Raw genomic sequence first — 20339 nt, 5'->3', positions numbered from 1 at the left:
TTCTTCAAGATGAACAAATTCACTGTAGTTTAGAAGAAATAACATGCAAAGAAAGAGATAAAGGGCTTGTTTACCTGATTCTTAATGATCAAGATTGCCTAATCGATCTGTTCAGGTTTATTTAGCGTATTGAATGGTAGCTAACTTACCAAAAGAGAAAAGCAAAAAGTCTGATTTAATTTCATCATCCGTTCAAAAGGGAACAAACAGTCCACTAATTTGAAAGAAAAAAATATATATATTTTCACAATTTAAGAGGAATTTTCTCACTAAACTAATTGATTTTAAGAGTCTCAAGTTCTGTTTTTCTCTTAGATCATCTCTACTTCCAGCAACTTGTTCTAGACTGCAGAGTGAGAAGATGGTGCTTGAGGGCAGGTCCCGGAAACCCCCATGTATTAGGAGACCCGGACAGGGAGAAGGGATTCCTTGATCGCCTCTCAAAAGGAAAAACTTCTCATGTTGGGATGAGATCTTTACTTAGCCATTGGAGTTGAGGGCATGAAAAGAAATTGTGAAGTAGCCAGTCGCTATGTACAACTAAAATTTTGAGCTTTAAAATGAAAAGGCAGGTTTACTTTTTAGAAATGCAAAGCTAAGCAGTGCTGAGGAATGAGGAAGCTAGGTAGGCTGGGTGGCAGCAGCCTTGAGAAGGTCCTGTGGGGAGTGACAGTCCGAGGCTTCAGCCTTGTCCTCTGTCAGTTCTCAAAGATCTATATGAAGATTGTGTTTGCGCTTTGGCTTCGCAGAAACCCATGGAGGTTTTTCCCTTCCTCTTGGGAAACAAGGTTTTTCTGGCTTGAGTATTTTGGCAAGGCTGAAAGATGGGTCCCCCGGCTCCAAGTCCTGTAAGAAATAATAACTTTTACTCCAACAAAGCCTTTGTTACCTTGTTTCTCTGACTCAGCCTGATTCCAGTGTGAAAATTCATGAGGATTCACTCCCTCCCTGATTCCACAGGGGGTGTCCCAGAAATCTCTACCATAATCATGAGAGCTTCACTAACCAATGAGCTTAAAATATCCCCTCAAATAAGCCAGTCCCAGGGTCCAAAGTGAAGGGAACTGTTTTCCCCAGGACCCAACTTCCCTTGGGTACACTCTTAGCTTCTGATTCTAATCCAGGAGAATGTTTGAGAATAATTGATGGAAGATAAAGAAAAATTCTTAAACATTCTAATGTAAACAAATGCATTTACCTCACTTCCTCTTAAGCTCCAGTAAGATGGAAGTAAAGCAATAAAAATGTGGATAGGTAAAGGAAAAAGAAAAGTATGTGATATGAGAATTAGTGAAGATGCAACAGCTCATTTAAGATGTTATTTCAATTAATTTTGGAAGCAGGAAAGAATATGGACAAGTGAAAACTGACATAGCAGAGCTGAAAGTGTGCAGTGGGGGAGCCTTTAAGGAACAAACTGATTCATGCCACAGAGCTCTGGAAAGGCTCAGAAATTGGAAGTTCCAGCTACCTTTGAAGGTGGATTCCAAGGCTGGTGTGTTGGGTGGAGGGACCGGAAAAAGGATGGAAATTTTGTTTAAGGATCAGTTAGACCTATCACATCATTCTCCAGATCCATACAGCCAGGTAACAGCCACTCCATAACCCCAGGACACATTAGGTTTACTTTCTGGAGAAGCTGCAGTTACGGATCATGCAGTCATGACATGGCTAGTGTGATAGAAATTCCCAACTGAAAACACATAAATGATGAGAACCTCTGCCCTCTTCCCCTGCTGAGGCCACCAGATTTATCCACTTCAGGCAGGACTGGAGATGTTTCCTCAGCCCCAGAGACCATAGATTCAGAGAATGACATTGGGGGAATCTTAATTAAAAAATCAGTTTAACTCCTTATCATTCTACATTCAAAACCACCTGTCAGTTTGCCTTTTGCATGGACTGTCAGTGCAAGGAAGATTTTTAGATTTTTAGTGACTCAACTGCAAATTTGAACAGACAACCAAGAATCAGAGGAAAGCTTTAAGTGAAGCCTTTCTTTATGAATTAATGCCAGGTTATAGAAAATTAAACAAAACAGTAAAGCTGTAAGAATTAGCTTCAAAAAAATGAAAAAAATACATAGTTTAATAATAGAATACGGATTGGATATAAAAATATTTAAATGGTTATAACGTAAATACTTAATATTAATTAAACCAAAATTTGTGGTATTACCATAGCAGGGAGATGGAGAAGGAAATGCCTTTATAATCACTATAAAAGAAATAAGTGGTCATTTTCTATAATATAGAGTTTCCTGATAATGTTCACTTTTTAAAAATTCAAGAAATACCTATAAAAACATATATGAATTGACTCATCCACGCCTGATACATAATTCTCTGTTTTCAAGATCATACTAATTTTAAATCTAAATGGACCCTGATCACGTGTATCCCTGATAAGGGTCTCCACTCTCTTGATTATTCTACATGGACATGAAAAAATGTATTTTCTCCTAATTAAAAAATTGTAGTTATAATTTATATAGTACTTACTATGTGCCATTTCCTGTCCTATGTGTCTGAGTTCATACTCTCAGTTAATCCTTAGAACAACTAGTGACAAAGCTATTATTGCTACCTCATTTTACAGATAAGACCGAGCCTCAGAAAGTGTGCATAATTTCCTTTAATTGGTTTTGAGATGATGCTAGCTGGAAATATGGAAGCAATTTCCAGGAGAAATAGCAAAAAAGTTTAAAATATCTGCCTGCCTCTAAGAGTAGGAATTAAGAATGGAGAAGGAGGTGTATCAGTATTCACATGCTGTATAACAAACCACCTTATAACTTAGGGGCTTAAAAAAAATGAACATTTATCTCTTGAATCTTCAGTTTGGGCAGGGCTTGATGGGAAGAGCTCTGCTCCTTGCAGGATCAGCTGGGGTGGCTTAAATGAGAGGATCTACTGTTGCAGCAAATTTGAGAAAATATTAGAAAACGGAAATATTGGAAAGCGTGGACAATTTAGGAAAGTGCATTTATATATGTTTATTTGCATTTAAACAGCAATATTTGCTTTTCATCCAACATCTGATTATCCAAAGTAGGACTGCGTGGTAAGAATTGACCATGACATTCTGGGCTAATGTCAGCCTGTCCTAGACAACCCCAGCCTTGAATTCCTGTGATGTTAGAATTCACAACTATAAAAGGTTTGCAACTGTTGCAGATAAATAAAGAACACATGTGAAATTGAATATCAGAGCCAAATGCAGTGGTGTTACATGTTCACCTTTCAATGATACATCCAAACAGGTGCAAGCAGAGCTGAGACTATGAACATCAATCAGCAGGAATCATAGCTGAGCCCCCAGGATCCCTGACCCCAGCATAGCATACAGACAAGATTCTGCAGCTGTCAGAATATCTGGTGCTTGAAGCTGCATTCCATGACTTTTCACTGATTGACAGGTCTCTTCCAGATGCCTTGGGATTTTATTGCCATCTGGCATTGTTCCTGTCCCTTATCTTGGGAGTGTTTTATGATGATTAACTGATTACACTCCAGAAAGGCAGCATAGAGGAGAGAGGAACAAGTGGCAATCACTCTCTTTCAGTTAAAGGTAGAGAAGTAATCAAGCATTGGGAAGTTAGATGACTCATACAAGGTCATAACATCCCAGATTCTGATACCAGATCATATGTTCATTTATTATTTCATATTATTGAACAATTGTATGTGCTGGGATCCGAGCTTAGAGGAATGAATAAAATGAAAGACTGCCCTTGTGGAGCTCCCAGACTTACAGAGAAAAATATATAAATTCAAAATGTTGGAGGAGAGAGGCATGTAAAAAGCACAGTGAAAACACATGGGAGCTTGCAAGACAGGATTCAAGAAGGCAACATCTGTCTTCAGTTGTCAGACATGAGTGTGAATTTGCCCTTATGGTGGCCATGTATGTTTGTATGGGATAAGGGGAGGGGGAGAAGCAGTCTCAGATGTCTAGGAAGCATTGTATAAAAAAGCCCAGGGGCATGACATTGTACTTCCTCTTGTCTGAACATTCTTTGCACCAAAAAGTCGGCTGTGTGGCTGGGCAATATATCAATTATAATTTGCATTTTCTGAACCACATGGGTTAGACCAGAGTCATCGTAACATATCTAGAGAAGAAAGCATTAAATAATTATGACAATTTACTAAAAATGGTTATGTCATCTATAAAATACATGATACACTTTTTGCTGTAAAACGTTATCTTGAACAAAAGGAGAAAAATAAATAGAGAAAAATCAATGCTAAGCGGTACAGAACCAGAGGATCTAGTGATGGCCCATGTTAGGCTTCTGCTCTTTAGACAAAACTGGATGCGGAAGTCATTTGAACAGCTTAAAGTTAAAAGTAAAATTGGAGATGACCAACTACTCCTCAATCATGGGCTCTTTTTATAAACACACCCAACTTGCTCTGGCCTAGAAACGATCAAGTCCAATCTATTCTTTGTTCTTCGCAGATTAACATCTGCACTTCACTGCTAAATTCCTGATCTCAATAGTGTTCACCTTCCTCCACTCAACATTTATCTTAAAATTCGTTGTAATCTAGCCAGGGGCCCACCTCTCTATTTCTGCCCCAGCCCCCAACACTCATACACATTGTATCAGTTATCCATTGTCATGTAACAAACCGCCCCAAACTTGGTAAAATGAAACAAAAACAGTTTGTTATCTATCACAATGCTGGAGGTTAGGAATTGAGGCCAGGCTCAGGTAGGTGGTTCTTTTGTTTTCGGTGATGCTGACTGGGGTCACTCCAGTGGCTCCAATCAGCTAAGAGTTCAGATGGAACTAGAACATCCCAGTTGGACTCTTGTCATTTAGGGTCTCTTTTCAGGTGTTTTCTAATCATTCAACTCATTAGCTTGGACTTCCTTAGACCATGGAGGCTGGGCTCCGAAAGGCAAGAAACAGAAGTTGCCTGTCCTCTTAAAGCCCAGGTTTGGAAGTCACAGAATGTCACTTCCACTGCGTTCAATTGATCAAAGAAAGGCAAAACTGTAGTCTCTACCCCTTGATAATGAGCAGTGGCATTTGTTTACAAGGAAGGAACTGTTGGCAGCTGTCTGGAGACTGTCTCCTAAACACATACACTCAAATGAAGCTGCTCTCAGAGATCGCAAATGGCATGCTCCCAAATATATTATAAACCTCTTTTCTCAGACAGTATCCAAGGTTATTTTTTTAATTTAATAGGTTTCCTAGGGATGCCATAACAAAGCACCACAAACTGGGTGGCTTAAAACAACATAAATTTATTCTTTCATAGGTGTGAAAGCCAGAAGTCCAAAATCAGGGTGTTGATAGAATTGGTTCTTTCTGAGGGCTCCAAGGGAGAATGCGTTCCATGCCTCTTTCTTAGCTTCTGGTGGTTGCCAGCAATCATTGGTGTTGCTTCGCTGGTAGATACGTCACTCCAGTCTCTGCTTTTGTCCTCACATGGCATTTTCCCTGTGTCTCTGTGTCCAAATTTCCCTCTTCCTGTAAGGATACTTGCCCTAATCACCTCATCTTAATTTGATTACATTTGTAAAGACCCTATTTCCAAATAAGGTCACATTCTGAGGCACTGGGAGTTAGGACTTTAACATATCTTTGGGAGACATAATCAACCCATCACACGCGTTACCAAAAGTGGCACCAGGACTGACATCAGCAGCAACTGAAACTATTTAATACCACCTACTACTATCATGTCCAACATTCCACATTTTTTTTTAACTTACTCTTGAGAATCTTGATAGCGGTGTCTTGTTTTACATTGCATAGCTCCTAGCTTGGTGCTAAACAAATTACAAATACTTATTGAATCTAGTTGATTTTGATTACGTGACCTCCTGAGTTCATGGGTAACAAAGAAGAATGGGATCATCCCCACCAGGGCTGCATAAATACATAAATATGCACATACAAAATCCTACACAGTTGAAATTGTCTGACAAAGAGCAGTTACAGAGCTCTAAGTTCAAAAGTGAATAGTTGTCTGCTCTGAATATAGCTGCTTCACCCAGGTAGGAGGTTGGCTTCAGGCTTATTTCAATATGTTGTGTTGGAGGGAAATGATTTTATGGAGACTACTGGAAACAGACACATTGTTTCAAGCTGCACTTATTTTATAATGCAAACTCTTATCTATCTTACTGGCAGATGAATAGTTTAGATTTCTAAATACCAGGCTATTCAAATGTCAAAATTGCTCAGACGAAAACAGAGTTCCTCGAGCACTAATGGTCATCGGTCATCACCATCAACTGGAAGATGTGTTAAACTGCTGATTCTGTTCTAATCAGCCTGGTTCTACTGTCTTTGTTCTCTCTCAAGGCCATGGTTTCTAGGCATAGGAGTGGCACCCAATCAATATCTATTGAATCAATATTAATGTCATCAACAGAAATAATTGTAGGAGTAACATCATTTTTTGAGAAGTTTTTCTCAGGTAATGTGCTCCGTACATGATTCATATTAATTCACTAATCATCTGTTAAGCTTTGAATAAAATTCTATTATTATCCGTGTTTTAGAGAATGAGAAAACTGTGGTTTGGCTGCGGTAAGCAATGGAGTCAGATGGGTCTGGCTTCAGCCACACACTACTGGCATTTCAACCTGCTTAGCACAATTCAGTCCAGATCTTCCTTGACTTAGGATCAACCCATTACCAGTTGAAAATATTGTTAAGTCGAAAATGCATTTACTACACCTACCCTACTGAACTGCATAGCTTAGCCTAGCTTACCTTAAACGTGCTCAGAATGCTTACGTTAGCCTAGAGTTGGGCAAAATCATCTAACACAAAACCTATTTTATAATAAAGTGTTGAATATCACATGTAATTTATTGAATACTGTACTTAAAGTGAACAACAAAATGGTTGTATGCGTTCAGCCCATACAAATGGTCAGTGTATGGGCTGTTTACCCTTGTGATCACGTGGCTGACTGTTCTTCACCGTGAGTCATGAGAAGGGTCATTTCTTCCTTGCTTATTTCTCAGGTTGAGACACATGCAATGATATTTTCTTCCCTCTAGACCTGGCTATACTCCTTGACATGGTTTCATATAATTGTCATTCTACAACTTTCTAGAACATTGTTGTTCAAAATGCAATGTTCCAAGTACTGCAAATGGTCTGTGGTTCCCCGATCACCTCATTCCTTTTAATGTATCTTTGTAACAGCACTCTTTAACAATATGACCTTAATTGTTATTTGTATGAACCTCTTCTCCAACTCTGCTTGAAGTCAAAGATTGGGTCTAATTCATCACCCTTTGTTTAGTGTATACCTTGCATGTAGTAGAAACTGATATACTTTCACTGAATTCCATTTAGCAACTTCAATGTGTTCTTTCCTCACCATGTTACAAGTCTTCATGCTCCTTTGTTCAGTGCAGAAAATGCCATTGATGTGGTTAACTTCTAAAGCAAGCCCCATTCTCACTATCATATTGCCTGCAAAAAATGATTAATATATGAATATATATTAGAGGTAAGAGCTTCTCCTTCTAAAGGTTCTGAGTGGCAATATGGCAGGGAGATGAAGATGACAATTTCAGTAGGCTTGGGATTGAATCCAGGCTCTAATACTTATAAGTTGTTTGTCCTATATGCTTTCTCAGCCTGAAATGGGGCACATTGCCAAAATGGGGATAATAATGCCTATTGTAGAAGAGGACAAGGATGACTAAATTAGATACTATGTATCAAGTGCTTAGCTCCATGGCTAGTACATAATTACAGCACAATAAATCATACATGTTACTACTGCTGCTACTGCTACTACTGAATACAATTCTAGAGAGCGAATCTCAACCTGCAGTCGCTGCCTTAGTAACTGAAAGTGCATTAGAGGATGGCCTGGCTCAGAAACAAAGGCTGTATGCCCTTAGAAACAATCATGACAGTGCGCATTTCAGATTAGCTGTGATTGAGGGACAGGGGAGGAAGAAATCATATTTTTACAAACATAGAGTTACAAAGTTAGTTAACTCATGGTTCCCAAGAGCCCTAGTGTTATCTCATTTGGTTCAGGAAATGGAATTAGCTTGCCAAAGCAGATTTCATTACCATTGTTCATTCTGATTTAGACTGAGAAAGGGGGGGAGGAAGGAGGAAGAAAGTGTGTGTGTGTGTGTGTGTGTGTGTGTGTGTGTGAGAGAGAGAGAGAGAGAGAGAGAGAGAGAAACTGTCTTGAAGCCTGCATTTTACAAATGCACCAACAGCTATATATTGCCATGCATCTTGCTCTGTAGCAAATACACCAGGATCATTGTAGGCATTTGCTGTAAACACAGACACACACACACACACACACACACACAGACACACACAGAGTACATCTTATTTGACACAAGGGGAAAAAACAAGAGAAGAACTCTCCAGAGCTTCAGAGACATGGACAGCTTCATCTAAGAAAACTGAGAATTTCAAATTTTGGTGAGCAACTTATTTGTTCAGCCTCACAAAGTCCATTTTTCTTCCTGACTGATCTCATTTCCAGATAGAATCATCCCATGTCCAAATGCAATTGCCTAAATTGAATATGTGCAACTCACAGCCCTGTTTACATAGTATTCTTTCAACTCCAGTACCAAGATAGTGATTTTGTCATCATCACGGGGACTCAACCAGTCACTGTCAAACATCCAGGACTCATTTGTTCTCATTAAGAAATAAAATTACTGACCACCTGTGCCACTGATACACATGACTAAGGAAAAGGTGCAGAACTGCAGAGAGTTGGGGGAAATGGCTCATAGGCTTTCAAAAATAATGGTTTCTGAGTCTTACCAACCTATTCCTTTTTTTTTTTTCCCAGTACGCAGGCCTCTCACTGTTGTGGCCCCTCCTGTTGCGGAGCACAGGCTCCGGACGCGCGGGCTCAGCGGCCATGGCTCACGGGCCCAGCCGCTCCGCGGCATGTGGGATCCTCCCGGACCGGGGCACGAACCCGCGTCCCCTGCATTGGCAGGCAGACTCTCAACCACTGCGCCACCAGGGAAGCCCTGACTATCCCTTTTTACTTCTTTATCTTGCAGTGATCCCATACCCATGTCAGAGTAATTTCCCCAAAGCACAGTTCAGATCCAGCGCTACCCTGGTCAAAAGTCATCTCTAGTATTTTGACTCTCAAGAAGTGATTTGTAGAGAACTGGCTCCTGTGGTATTGGTAGGTTTCTTATAGGCTGGGGTCCTAATGGAGATAATCCAGGGGAAGCAAAACAGCACGAACAAACAGAGGAGGCAGAATGAGTTTGGGGAAGAGCAAATAACTCTTCATCGTTGAAGCATAAAGTTTCTCTAGTCAAAATAATACTGCAATGCTAACAGTTTTACCTTTGGAGCGCCTTGATTTAGATCATATTAGATACAGATAGATGATTGGTAGATAGATAGATAGATAGATAGATAGAATGAGCTAGATTTAAAGAGAAAAGAGAGTAGAGAGGGAAGACAGAGGGAAGGAGGAAGAGAGAGAGACAGAGAGTGGGGGAAGATATAATAAAAAAGAGTAAGACATTTAAGCAGAGGACTATAGGGGCTTCCCTGGTGGTGCAGTGATTGAGAGTTCGCCTGCCGATGCAGGGGACGCCGGTTCGTGCCCTGGTCCGGGAGGATCCCACATGCTGCAGAGCAGCTGGGCCCGTGAGCCATGGCCACTGGGCCTGCACGTCTGGAGCCTGTGCTCCGCGGCGGGAGAGGCCGCAGCAGTGAGGGGCCTGCGTACCACACACACACAAAAAAGAATCTGCCTGTCAATTCAGGGGACAAGTGTTCAATCCCTGGTCCAGGAAGATCTCACATGCTGCAGAGCAGCTAAGCCCGTGTGCCACAACTCCTGAGCCTGTGCTCTAGAGCCCTAGAGCCACAACTACTGAGCCCACGTGCCACAACTACTGAAGGCCGCGTGCCTAGGGCCCATGCTCTGCAACAAGAGAAGCCACTGCAATGAGAAGCCTGTGCAGCACAACGAAGAGCAGCCCCCACTCACCGCAACTAGAGAAAGCCTGCGCACAGCAACGAAGACCCAACACGGTCAAAAATAAAAAAGTAAATAAATTTATTTTTAAAAAAAAGTACTATACACAAGCAAGTCCAAGATCATGAAGAATGTCTCAGATTACATGGACACTTGCTTCTTTGCATTTTAATCTGTCTTCTACAAGTGAGGCAGCTATTTATGGTTATTGGAAACTTCAGTTCATATTGAAAAGTACAAAATTCTCTGAATTATTTTCTTTCACTTTTTCTAGGCTACCTTTATAACTGCTGCAGAAGTTAAAAAGAGTGGGAAAATTTTTGAACTCAATGCAAGAAATTATCTGTTGCGTGTGAATTTCAATCAAGTATTAGGGTCCCTGCCCTGGTTCTGTCAAACACTTGTCCAGGGTCCCTCTGACCCCACTCCTCTCATTCTGTCTCAATTAGCCCATCAGCACCTACATGTTCAAATCCCTGCCTCATGCTCCAACTTCATTCAACTTCATCTCTTATTACTCTCCCCCAACTAGCTTCGCAACAACCATACTGGCCTTCTTGGAGTTGCTAAAACAAAGCAAACTGAACCTGATTCAGAGCCCTTCACTCCTCAGTCTCTTCTCTGCAGATCTGTTTCCGTGAACTTGACAGGACTTGCTCTTTCTCTTCATTCAGTTCTCTCAAAACACATCTCCTTGGGAGACCTGCCCTAATCACACTGGCAAAACTCACCCCCAGTCACTCTCTACTATAGATCACTATCAGTTATCTCCACTATTTTAAATGATCTTATCTACTCTTTTGTCTACATGCTATTTTGTAAATAATGATAACTGACTGTAAACTTTAATGGAAAGGAAAAAAACCTTGACAAAGCATCAAAACATGGAAGAGGAGGGGCTTCCCTGGTGGCGCAGTGGTTGAGAGTCTGCCTGCCGATGCAGGGGACATGGATTCGTGCCCTGGTCCGGGAAGATCCCACATGCTGCGGAGCGGCTGGGCCCGTGAGCCATGGCCGCTGAGCCTGCGCGTCCGGAGCCTGTGCTCCGCAATGCGAGAGGCCACAACAGTGAGAGGCCGGCGTACCGCAAAAAAAAAAAAAAAAAAAAAGAAAACATGGAAGAGGAGCAACGATGGAAGAGTGAACACTGATATGGAGGCTTTACTGTAAGACTACAGTAATGAGGACAGCATGGTATTATTGACAGAACAGACTCATAGATCAATGGAACAGAATCCCATGCCTGGAAATACACTCACACAAATATTGTCGACTGCAGAAGGTCTGCTCCCAAGGAGGTGGAGCATAGAAACTTCCTCAAAGAGTATGGAAACAAGAAAAAAACATGGAATAACTTTACTGTGGATAAACCTGACATACACTGTTCAGCCACGTCATCAGCATCACGGTAATAAGCTATGTTGGTTGTATGCACACTTCATATTATGATGTGATGAAATTGACGCTTTACCTTGGGACCTCCTCCCAAAACCCACATCCCAGTCTCATTATGAGGAAGACATCAGAAAAACCTCATTGGAGGGATATTCTACAAAATACCTAGGCATCAATTCTCAAACCTGCAAAGGTCATCAAAAGCAAGGCAAGACTGACAGACTGTTATAACCAAGAGGAACCTCAGGAGACACAACTACTAAATTAATGTGGTATCCTTGACAGGATCCTGGAACAGAAAATATGTGAAAACTAAGGAAATTGGAATAAAGTATGGGCTTTAGTGGATAAGAATATATTAATGCTACTTCATGAATTGTGATAAGAGTGCCATACTCATTGAGGGTTTTAACCATGGGGGAAACTGGGTGTGATATATACAAAAACTCTGTGTATTATTTTTTCAGTAGTTCTTACAATCTAAAACTGTTCCAAAATAAAATTTTATTAAAAAAACAGCAGGGCTTCCCTGGTGGCGCAGTGGTTGAGAGTCTGCCTGCCAATGCAGGGGACACGGGTTCGTGCCCTGGTCCGGGAAGATCCCACATGCTGCGGAGCGGCTGCGCCCGTGAGCCATGGCCGCTGAGCCTGCGCGTCTGGAGCCTGTGCTCTGCAACAGGAGAGGCCACAACAGTGAGAGGCCCGCGTACCACAAAAAAAACCCCAAAAAACCCCAGCAAACTCTACAGTGTCTTCCTTTGTGGAATTAATATGAACATAAGAATATTAAGATCTTTAAGAAGCCCTCCAAAAATCAACAAATTGACAATGGAAAGCATTAGTACCACCCAAGGGATTAGGACTTTCTCACTATTGCAATCCCTCATTCCACGATGTGTTTAGGAACCACACGTTCTAGAATGTTAGGTTGTGAATTTTCCCTAAAAGTTTTCATATATGCTCACTCTTCACTGCCTCCCGGTCTTTATGTAAGTTGCTTCTTGTACTAAGAATAGCCTTCCCCAGTAACAGTGAGAAGTTAAACTCTACCAATATCTTAAGACCCAGCAAGAAGGCTGCATCATCTTCCATCTACTTGCCCCTAATCCTCCCATCCAATCTTCTCAAGTAGGAATAAAGCTCCTGAATTCACCACAACTGTAAGCATTTTTCACAATATCTTTCACATGGCATGACTTTTTTTCTCATTTTTGTCCGGGTCTTATCTTGTCTCTGAAAAGTATAATCTTGGTTGCAGGACCCAAGGCTGATTCATCTTTATATTCTCTCACAGCCCCTTGCACAAAGCAGAGAGTTATTCAAATGGTGGGTATTCAATAGATTACCTGCTCAATTGATGAAGGAAAAAGCATAGTTTGATTCTATTAGATTATACAGACATTCTCAATTGTGTCTTAATTTCTAACCATACAGGATAGCTGGACCCTGAGAGATTAATTTTCTTTGAACAAGGCGATTGATGTCAAAGGAACAGCAACAACAAAAAAATCAACATGGGCTTCACTTCTGATTTTGACACGTGTATTTTCTTGGGCCTCTGGGCATCAGAGTCTCCCCTGCAAGCTTTGATGCATCACTTCACCACTAATGAAGATCTTCTTCAAACTCTTCTTGTTCACACATCCAGCTTCCCCTGAAAGATCTGAACAAATGTCAGTTGCTTCCTGTTCCAGTTAATCACTCAAGATGTGTGACAGCATCCGATTTTAATGAACGCCACCAGAGCGCCCGGTCCCTGTAATGCAGCTAGCTCCCCTTCTTGGCTCACAGCCCACGTTAACACCGCTTTGATGATGTGGATACAACAGAGTCTGTTGAACAGATGTAATCACAAGCTACCCTCCATTTAACAGTCAATCATTTCAGCTGACATGATGTCCTTTTGGCTAGGTGTTTATTTACTTATAACTGTTCTCAACTGTCTGTAGAATTCTTAATCAGATTGATCGGTTGGTTGAAACATGTGCAGGGGTTATGTTCCTTGTTCTGCCATCCAAGGTTTAAAAAATTTCTCCTTATTTATCTAAATTAAATAAGATTGAATTCTGAGCCTATACTCCCCTGGGTGACAAGAAATTCAAACCCAGTCATGTTTGAGGAGTCCCCTTTTCTGGGGCTGCCAAAAATCGTTGAGTGACATGAGGGTATGGCGTAGATGAGTTTAGAGATGAATTCATTATCATTGTCTCTTAAATGCTTCTTATCTGAACTCAGGAGTTGCCTCAAAGATGGCTTCCCCTGCTTTTTAAAAAAAATTTTATTTGTTTATTGAAGTATAGTTGATTTACAGTGTTTCAGGTGTACAGCAAAGTGATTCAGTTATACATGTATATATAAATGTATGTATTATTTTTCAGATTCTTTTCCATTATGGTTTATTACAAGATATTAAATACAGTTCCCTGTGGTATACAGTAGGGCCTTGTTTGTTTTATATATGCTAGTGTGTATCTGTTACTCTCAAATTCCAAATTCAGTGATAGAATTCTCACCTGCCCCCTGCTTCTTAAATGGGCATCTTTTGAGGTAAATCTCACTGCTACTAAGAAACAGCTGCATAATTTGTGGGGCTCAGTGCAAAAAGAAAATTCAGGGCTTCTGGTTTAAATTTTTTAAGAGTTTCAAGATGGTAAGAGCAGAGTTTTAAAGCAAGTGCAAGGCCTTCTAGGCACGGGGTTCTGCAGGGCTGCACAGATGGTGTTTGCATGAGCCTGCCTTGCCACTCCTGTGCTTTATGTTAGAACTCTGGGTCATCCCTAGTCACCCCATCAGAGTTCCTGTGAGTCTGGCTCTCTAAGGAAATAGGTAGGTTCTTGTTAATTCCAGGATCCACAAAACCCAACTGCTCTTTTCTAGGCTTAGGAATTTTCTCTTCATTCTGGAAACTTTCCTCCCCTTCTCCCACCCTGTTCTTGCGGCAGCAATCTGCTCTCCTCCTGGACAATCCCGCTCTTGTCTTCTTGAACTTTAGGTTGTGGGAGCAGAGCATCTTCAGCTTGCCCCGAAGCTTAGGGAGGTGGCAGTTCTCTGTGACAGTGGGGCTCAGTGGGGTCCGGCAGCAAAGCCATCCCTCAGAAGCTTGTTAGAAATGCAGAATCTCATTATCATACTAAGTGAAGTAAGTTAGAAAGAGAAAGACAAATATATGATATCAATTATAGGTTGAATGTACAAGTTGATACAAATGAATTAATTTATACAACAGAAACAGACTCACAGACTTAGAAAACAAACTTGTGGGTACCAAAGGGGAAAGGGGGTGGGGGAGGGAAGGATGGGGAGTTTGGGATTAGCAGATGCAAACTAGTATATATAGGATGGATAACCAACAAGATCCTACTGTAGAGCACAGGGAACTCTTCTCAGTATCCCGTAGTAAGCCATAATGGAAAAGAATATGAAAAAGAATGTGTGTGTCTATGTATAACTGAATCACTTTGCTGAACACTAGAAGCTAACACAACATTGTAAATCAACTATACTTCAATTTTAAAAAGTTGCATGCAGAATCTCAGACCCCAACCAGACCTACTGAATCAGAATCAGCATTTTTGCAAGATCCCCAACTCTGGGGTTCAAGGCATTGCTAATTCTTCTTGGGATAGGGAGGTGCAAAAGATAATTAGTTCTTCTGTTTTGTTCTTCTGCACTAAGATAAATATACAAACTAATTATCCACCTAATATTGGTAGCTATTAAATTAATTGGCAACAGAATCGAGCCTTTGGTATAGAGCAGGAAGTTACAAAGTCTCATGCTTCCAAAGGCCAGGAAGGTCACCTGGATGTGGGCAGCTGCTTGTGGGTGAGGTGATGGGGAGTGCTGGGGGAGGTACAGGCTGGGGAAACATTCTTTCCCACAGCTGCTGCAATGAAGCTGCAGGCATCCGGTGGTGGGGATCTTCTGATGCTCCAGAGAAGGTGGGAATTTGGACTTTACTTGAAAGCTTCAGCAACTAGTGCAAAACTTTGAAAACACTGTAAGGGCCAGATAACGCACATTTTAAGATATATTTAGGTGGCAGTGTGATCAGTCATGTAGAACTTTATAATAGATGGTTTTGCACAGGCATTTGGAAGGCAGCGTATTATAAAAGAGTAAGTCTCCATCACTCATTGTAACCTTAAATAGATTACATGACATCCTTTTTCTTTGATTTTTCTCATTCATAAAACCTAACCCAAACTATGGTCGCAAATTAGAATAAATGGTATGTGTGTGCAAAGAGCTCTGGGTTTCTGGGATAAGCATCGGTAGATGGTTACAAAATTGTCTGCAGTTACTCCCCTTCCTGTATCTATACTCCATATGATGTAACTTTGCAGCTCATCCCATCCAGAGGTGAAGACTATCTCTCCCCTCCTTGAACCTGGTCTGGCCTTGTGTTTTGCTTTGGCTAATAGAATGTGGTGGAAGTGTGTCGGTTCTGAGCCTTTCTTCTTCCTCTTTTGGCACCTCCTTGCTGCCTTGAGAATAAGCAGGATAGCCTGATGGAGGATGAGGGCCCACATGGAACGAATACAGTCCATCCTAGCTAAGGCCATCATGCACCTTCCAGCCCTGTCGACCCAGCAGCTGATCAAACTGATCCAGCAGCTCAGCCAGATAACCTAAAACATTGTGTAATCTTCTTTGTATTAATCTTGTTTAGCTTTTGCTGAGCTTCTTGAATCTGTGGGTATTATCATTGTTAGCATGTTAGGAAATAGCCTGACAATTGAATCTTTAATTATTGCATCTTGCTGTCCTCTAAGATCTTCTAGGACTACATTTACCTGTATGTCAGACCATTTGCATCCTGCACATTTCCTATGCTGTCCTGCCCGTTCCATCATTTTTGTGCGTTTATGCTTTAATTTTAATATATTTATGTATCTGCTTGTGGGTTCACTAATTCTGTCTTCTGCTCAGTGTATCTTTCCACCCATCTAGTAGTTCTCAGTTAATAGGCAATATATATATATATATATAAAAATATATATATATTTCAGAATATCCACTTTTATTTTAGAATGCCCATTTGATTCTTTTCTGTAGATTCCATATCTCAATTGAAATTCTTCATTTGTTCAGACATTTAAAAATCTGTTTTTTCTAACTTATTGATGTGGCCATTTTAAACTTCCCTATGTACTTCTATATCTTATCTTTGGATTTGCTTTTATCATCTGATTATTTTTTAAAAAATTCTTCTTGCATGTCTTTTTAAAATTTAATTTGGGCATTGTCAATAAAAAAATATAGAGACTGATGATGCTATTATATTTTTCCCAGTGACAGAAAAATAATGAAGTAAATTCATTTTATTTTATTTATTTATTTTTAAATTTTTGGCTTCATTGGGTCTTTGTTGCTGTGCGTGGGCTTCCTCTAGTTGCGGCGAGCGGCGGCTACTCTTTGTTGCAGTGCGCAGGCTTCTCATTGTGGTGGTTTCTCTTGTCGCAGAGCACAGGATCTAGGCTCATGGGCTTCAGTAGTTGTGGTGTGCAGGCTCAGTAGTTGTGGTACATGGGCTTAGTTGCTCTACGGCATGCAGGATCTTCCCAGACCAGGGATTGAACCCCTGTCCCCTGCACTGGCAGGCGGATTCTTAACCACTACGCCACCAGGAGAGGCTTGAAGTAAATTCATTTTAGAATTAATAACTACTAAGATGAAAACTAGAATATCTGGATTCTACTTCTGACACTGTCACTGTGCGCTTTCAAAATTCACCCTCAGGGGCCTCTGCTAACATTAAATGCTCTCTGCAGTCTTGTTAGATGCAAGAGATTACAATTCAGTGATTTCCTCCTGCTACAGTGATGTGCCAAATCTCTTGGAAAGGAGAAGAATAAACAACGTTTAAGCTTAATAATACCTTTCTGAGATGAGAAAACTCGAGCCCCAAACATTTATTAACTCGCCTGCAGTTGTAGAAATTACTCAGAGCCTTCAAAGCAGCTTCAGTAGTGGACATTTGGGTATATCAAGAAAATCAATCAGGACCCCAAAGAAGCACATTTCTTTCAAGAAAATCCTAAATATGGTTAATTCAGTTTTTCTGTTACCCTATGGTATTGGCATTCAATGGGCATTCAATGAGTGTCTAGTCATTGTTATTTACAGCAGTCATAGAAATAGGGATGAAATGTTATTTGAACTCAGCTAAACACAAAAGTACCGAAAATACCCAAATGTCCAAAAAGTTCTGAGAAATTCAATCTGACTCATCTTGGCAAATAATCCACAACTTGAGACATCTGTCTCTCCCTCTCTCTCGCACACACACACACACACACACACACACACACACACGCACACAGCTTCTTTTCTTCCATTAATACAGCTTTAGTTCTGCTTTCTCTGCTAGGAAAGTCAAAAACCCATAGGCAGCTGTATCCAGGTGACCATATGAAGTAACATTTCTCCTAAGAGGCAAAAAAAATGCTACCACTGCTCATGGATGAACTATTAAACTTCCAAACATTTATCCTTTACTACACTATGATGTTTGTAAGAAGAAATGTAGGCTATTTCTCAGTTATGAAGTCTCACCAAACTCAGAACTAAAGTGATAAAACTACAACAAACAACAACAAAACACCTTTTCCTATGTCTTCAAATAATGTTTACTTTGAAATCTCAAGGTTTCAGGAAAATATAGAGAATAAATTTTGCAAGCAGTCAGCTCTTTAACCATCTATTTTTTGTGTCATTATTGTTTTTACATTTCATTCCTATTTTATATTTCAGATCAATTTGAAGCTTCTAATATGAATATGCCCTTTCCATTCTTCACCCTCTTCTTCTATTATGAAGCAGTAGTCTAAATTTAATATTATTCACCTGCATATTTTATTGCACATTTTAAATTATACTTTATCCATATTCATGAACCACAATATTATTTTGAATGTTTTCAAGTTTATTTAAGTATTATATTTTAAATATTTCTTTTCTATTTGCATGTTTATCAGAAATTTGTTTTTGAGATTTTCCTGTGCTGATATGTGCAGCTTTAGTTCATTCATTATTACTGTTGTATTTCATTTCATTGTATCAATGCATCAGTCCATTCTATCTGTAGGAATTTAGGCTGATCCCAATTTTTCTCTTTTAAAAAAATTGCCATTAGGGACTTCCTTGATGGCGTAGTGGTTAAGAATCCGCCTGCCAATGCAGAGGACACGGGTTCGAGCCCTGGTCCGGAAAGATCCCACATGCCGTGGAGCAACTAAGCCCATGCACCACAACTACTAAGCCTGTGCTCTAGAGCCCTCATACCACAACTACTGATCCCACGTGCCACAACTACTGAAGCCCACGCGCCTAGAGCCTATGCTGCACAACAAGAGAAGGCACTGCAGTGAGAGGCCCCTGCACTGCAACAAAGACTAGCCCCGCTCGCCACAACTAGAGAAAGCCCACATGCAGCAATGAAGACCCAATGCAGCCAAAAATAAATAAATAAATAGATTAATTAAAAAAAATTGCCATTAGTCATTCTTGTGTGTTTTTGTTTACCTGTACAAGGGGTACTCTGGGTTGTTTTCCTACAAATGGTATTGTTGGATGCTGGATAAGCTTATTTCCAACTTTACTACATAATGTTATTTCCTTTTCCAAAGTGACTGTACCGATTTACACACGAATCCCACCCCCCACCCCCAATTGTGGATAAGAGCGTCTCATTCTCACGTAATATTTATTGTTGCCACATTTATTCATTTTTGCTAATGTGATTGAGAGTAAAATGGTATGTAGAATTTTAAATCTATTTCCTGACCACTAGTGATACTGAGCCTTTATTTCAATATGTATATCGACCATTCAAGTTTACTCTTCTGTAAGTTGATTGTTCTCTATTTTTTTTTTTTTTTTTTTTTTGCGGTACGCGGGCCTCTCACTGTTGTGGCCTCTCCCATTGCGGAGCACAGGCTCTGGACGCGCAGGCTCAGCAGCCATGGCTCATGGGCCCAGCCGCTCCTCGGCATGTGGGATCTTCCTGGACCGGGGCACGAACCTGTGTCCCCTGCATCGGCAGGAGGACTCTCAACCACTGCGCCACCAGGGAAGCCCCTCTATTTTTATATTGGGTTGGGTGTCTGTTTTATCGATTTCTAAGTGTTCTTTATGTTTTTTGAATATATACAATATCTTCTAGTCAATAGCTTCTCTTTTCACCTTGTCATGGTGACTTTTCTTTAGAGAGTTTTAAATTTTATGGTGATCAAAATTCATTAATACTTTTTCTTTACTACGATTTTGCATCCTCATTAAAAAAAATCAATATATAACCTGAGGACACGAAGATGTTCTTCTGTAGCTTCTCCTAACATCTTATGGTTTTGTATTTAGAATTTTTTTCAGCTTTACTGAGGTATAATTGATAAATAAAATTATAAGTTATTTAAGGTATACAGCATGGTGATTTGATATGTGTATACATTGTGAAAGACCTCCCCTCATCAAAGAAGTTAACACATCCATATCTTACGTAATTAGAATTTTCATCTACTTTAATGTTATTTCTCTGTGCCTTGTGAGATAAAATATTTAATTATATTTTTTTCATAGAGATTACATATAGTCTCATTCCCATCACTGGATAAAGTATCGTTTTCCTAGAGTTTGTGTTGCATTATATTTATTTATGGTTGTGTCTGTTTCTGGACCCTTTATTTTATTCCTGTGGATATATTAATTTGCTGGTGTGTTAACACCATGAAATGTTAACTGTATATCTTTATTATTTTCATCTTTATTGGAGTATAATTGCTTTACAATGTTGTGGTATTTTCTGCTGTATAACAAAGTGAATCAGCTGTATGTATACATATATCTCCATATCTCCTCCCTCTCGCGCCTCCCTCCCGCTCCCCCATCTCACCCCTCTAGGTGGTCACAAAGCACCTAGCTGATCTCCCTGTGCTATGCAGCTGCTTCCCACTAGCTATC

The sequence above is a fragment of the Pseudorca crassidens genome, chromosome 10, assembly GCF_039906515.1.
Source record: "Pseudorca crassidens isolate mPseCra1 chromosome 10, mPseCra1.hap1, whole genome shotgun sequence".
Lineage (NCBI taxonomy): Eukaryota > Metazoa > Chordata > Mammalia > Artiodactyla > Delphinidae > Pseudorca > Pseudorca crassidens.
The sequence above is the reverse complement of the archived record's forward strand: the minus strand, read 5'-3'. Positions refer to the sequence as shown.